Source organism: Lolium perenne, chromosome 1 (assembly GCF_019359855.2).
Source record: "Lolium perenne isolate Kyuss_39 chromosome 1, Kyuss_2.0, whole genome shotgun sequence".
NCBI lineage: Eukaryota > Viridiplantae > Streptophyta > Magnoliopsida > Poales > Poaceae > Lolium > Lolium perenne.
In genome coordinates this window covers 5,225,447-5,229,830 of record NC_067244.2, presented here as the reverse complement: position 1 = coordinate 5,229,830, position 4,384 = coordinate 5,225,447, and the positions used below count along the sequence as shown (strand labels likewise).

Genomic DNA, 4,384 nt, shown 5'->3' with positions numbered 1-4,384 from the left:
TTTCAGAGGGAGCCGGCGCCGCCGGAGGTGGTAGCTCAGCGTATTAGAGAGGAGGACGAGCACGTTCGCCGTTACATGTATGCGTTAGAGACCAGGTATACGGGCGGATGGTCTGTTTTGCTGGGATCTCACATTAGCTATGATCCTGTTAATGTTCCGTGGCTTTGGGTGTTCAGCCGGCGCGGCTCAGGACCCGGTCGGCGCCGTTGAGAGGTTGTAGTGTGATGTATTAGGGACCGATCGAGCTATATGTGTAACTCAGATCTTTGATTATGTATTGAGCATTATCCTTAATTTGCATCTATATATATGTGTAACTCTAATATTTGATCATGTATTGAGCATTATTCTTAATTACTGCTTCGTTGTGTTTATATCATTAGAATAACTTGTAAGTCTTTGCAGAAACTATGGAACGAGACCTACAAAAAGAATACATCGTCGAGGAGATTATCCGTGATGATGACGATATCACCTCTATTTACCTAAACCAATCCGGCAAGGGAGACGAGCGAACCCGTGGAGACGCCTCCGGTGAGGGAGACGAGCGAACCCGTGGAGACGGCTCCGGTGAGGGAGATGAGCAAGACCACCGTGGAGATCGCTCCGGTGAGGGAGAAGGTGACGACTCCGAGGGAGAAGCTCACGGCGCCGAGGTGTATATATATTAATTAACCAAGCCTTCAGATTTGTGCATATACATATATTAACATTGTTTCTTCTTTTAGACCTCCCGATCAACAAACTCTACTGGTAGAACTAAACGAGGGGCAGCCAGAAAGATGGAAGACCATGAAAGGTGCACCATCACGGAAATCGCTGTAGATGGCGAACCGATTTCTCCCAAGGCTCACGCAAAAAAGTTTGTAAGTCAATGCAGAGTTATTGTTAGGGACACCATCCCGATCACCACTCAAGAATGGAAGAAACCTGCAAAGGGGGACGAAGGAGTTACTTATGTTGACACGAGATCCAAAAATCTGATGTTTAGGAAGATCCTGGTAAATTTTATCTTACCGGAGCCAGCTGACTCTGATAGTGAGAATGACAGGCCAGACCCTGAGGATCCCGAGCTGAATAGCATACAGCAAAGAGTCAAGAAGTGGGCTCTTAAGAAGATGGCAGTACAGTTCAACGACTACAAGAAGAAATTGGACAACTTCTTTGTCAAGAAAAATAAGACTCCGGATTTCAATGGCCCCTATGAGAAGATAAAAGACCACTGGGAGGCATTTGTGAAGTACAAGACATCGGAGAGGGCAAAGAAAAGGTCAGCCACCAACACTCAAAATGCTGCTAATAAGATGTACTTCCATACCATGGGGCGAGGAGGCTACAAGGCTAACAGGCCTAAGTGGGAGAAATGGGAGAACGACCTAATTGAAAAGGGGATCCAGCCAGAGGTACTGAAATGGAACCAGCGGTCAAGGGATTGGTTTTACGCGCATGGGGGCACGTTGGACGCACAAGGGCACTGTATATATACACCAAGACATCAGGAAAACCCACTTCCCATCGAAGCCTTTAGAAATGTTGCAAAGGAAGTTGAAGATGGGAAGTTCCGTCCCGAAAGAGAGAAGGACCAGCTCACACGCGCCCTTGGGAATCCTGAACACCCAGGACGAACACGAACCATACCAGGTGGCAAGCCGTGGTGTATTGGGTTTCCTGCAAAAATGAAGAAATATCCCGATAGAAGCCGTCAGAGGAAAAAGGATGTGGTTCAAGAACGCGTTGCTAAGCTAGAGGAGCAAGTGAGGATGATAATGTCAGGCTCAGTCACCCAACCTCAAGCTAATCCGCTGATAGAAGAAGTTGCATTCGATGCTACCGGCCAGGGATCTCAGCGGAAAAGCAGCGTGGCTTCCACGGAGCTGCCGGGTAATGATGCAGATGTGGATCCACATATGGCTCCTCCCTCCCCTGTGGATCCGCATATGGCTCCTCCCTCCCCTGTGGATCCGCAGATGGCTCCTCGCTACCCTGTGGATTATATCACAGAGTCGACACCTTGTGAGCTACATTTCAAAACGATGGGCTACTTAACGCTCAAGGCGGCGATTGGCTATGTCTTACCGCCAGTACCTGATCAAAGATACCACTTCAAACCGGTTCCACATGGCTACGCTGTTGCCGGGGTGGATCAAGTTATGGATGGGTATGGGCCGCTGAGGCTTGACCACCCTGCCGGTGAAGGGGATTTGCTGGAGCTGGGAGAAGCCAAGAACACTACAGTTCTATGGCGAAAGGAATTCATTGTGATTCCGGGTTGGAAGGCGCCAACAAGGTCTCCACCGAGCCAACATTCTCCACCGATGCAGCCATCTCCAGTGCGTCAGCCTTCTCCACCGGCGCATGAGCCTTCTCCGCCGGCGCGTGAGCCTTCTCCGCCGCCGCGTGAGCCTTCTCCGCCGCCGCAGGCCTCCACTCAGTCTAAGAGCAAAAGCGGACCGCTACGGCAATGAGTCGTAACCGATCACCGAAACGCAAACAAGAGCCCCTCCCAAGAGTGCCTAAGGTTCCTCCCAAGAGACCTTATGACTATACAGTTGAGGAAAATGCCAAGATCGCAAAGGAACAACACATGAAATCCATGTTTGGCAAGAAAAAGCCCCAGCCTGAGCCCAAGCCAGCTATATCCAAGGAAAAGAAGTTGAAACTGCTGAAGAACCTTCATCAACCTGAGCCAAGTCTTTCATCGAACTATGACCGGTATATTCGCAAGTCAAATGTGGTAGCAAAAGAGCGGTGGCAAAAAAGTAAGGAAGAAGGGAAACAAGTTCCCCAGCTTGGAACCCAGAAAAACTCGTGCCCCCCGCTCAATGTGTATCCCGATATCATAGACTGCCTTGATCCGATGCTGGTAGCACTATACAAAAACGAGGCAGATGCGAACAATATGAGTATTCCTGAGTACTTAAGCCGCCTCGAATTCATTCAGACGGATGATGTCCAAATAGCATACCAGTACAAGTATGGGCAATCTCTGGTCAGAGCTGAGGAGTTGCCTAATCTATCGACACAACTGCGAAGACTGCATAATTGGTACTTGGATGCATGTAAGGATGGTCAGAACTGGATCATGGTGGCAATCAAAGATGAACACTACGGGCGAACTGACGTGATGAACATCGAATTTTGTGAATTATTTCAGTTATTCAATCAAGACGCCCTCGACAAATCTCTGCTCAGTGCCTACTGTCTGTAAGTATTATTTATGTAATTAAGTCTCTACCGTGGCTCGTCCATTGCATGCATATAACTATACTCTCACTATATTATGCAGAATGAAGATCCGTGAATGCCGCAAGGGGCAAATCTATGATCTTGGGTTCATTGACCCATATACCGTGAATGGGTATACTGTCGACAACTCTCCCAAGGACACGGAGAATAACTTGGTATATGCCTTAAGGAAAAACTCATACAAAAGGGCAATACTATTTCCTTACAACTTCGCGTGAGTGTTACTGTCTTCACACATTAAATCTTTTTCGCTTACTCCATGTGTTAAGTGTAATTGATGAGTTATGCATATATATATGTGTCCGCAGGTTTCACTATATCCTGCTAGTCATTGAACCCGACACCGAAGTAGTAGAAGTGTAACATCCCAACTTTTCAATAAAGAGATAAAGAGAGAGTTTCCCAAAATACCAAATTTGAGAACCAACAAAAACTTTTTATTAACATAGAGTGCTATGCATATAGATCACCTTGTTAGTTATATGAGTGTGCATTTTTGCCATGATGATTGCTTGTTTGATTTCCTTTGCCCTAAAACCCTAATCCATGATCCTTTAATCATCCAAATGCAAGGAAAAAGAAATTAGAAAAGAAAATATAAAATTCACCTCAACACACACATATGGCTTATGCCATTTTTGCAATTCTTAACCTAGCCCACTTTGGTTTGCACCATTGGTTGGATATGGTTACTAAACACTTTTAAACACCTTTGAAATCAAAGAAACTCAAAGCAAATCAAATTTGAATCAAATTTGGGCTCACATGAAATGATGGTCAAAATGGCAATTCTTAGCCTGATGCCATCTTTGAGCCCTGATATTCAGAGTTTTCCTTTCTACACTTTGCCAATTCTTTGCACCTCATCCAAGACCACATTAAGGTGAACAACTTTGCCCAAAACCATCACCCCAAACTCTTTCTCATTTTCAAATGGTGAGCAAGCAAAGTAGAGACCATGAAGCATATGGAAGATCATATGCAATATGTGATTTTGCATTTCAACTTCATTTTGACCACCACCACCTCCATTCTACTTCTCTTATTATATCTTTACACTCCACCAAAAATCTTTTCAAAATTCGAAAATAAATTTCCTTCGGGCATTATGTCAAACACCTGGTGGGCAGAGATGGAA

The 4,384-nt window shown here is 45.6% G+C and overlaps 1 long non-coding RNA gene across 1 annotated transcript; it reads left to right on the top strand.

The window, feature by feature from the left end:
- Nucleotides 1-3,116: 3,116 nt before the first annotated feature.
- Nucleotides 3,117-3,588, top strand: LOC139831312 (uncharacterized). Its single transcript, XR_011746103.1, has 3 exons — nt 3,117-3,204; nt 3,287-3,460; nt 3,555-3,588. It is a non-coding gene; the product is annotated as an uncharacterized lncRNA (long non-coding RNA).
- Nucleotides 3,589-4,384: the final 796 nt, after the last annotated feature.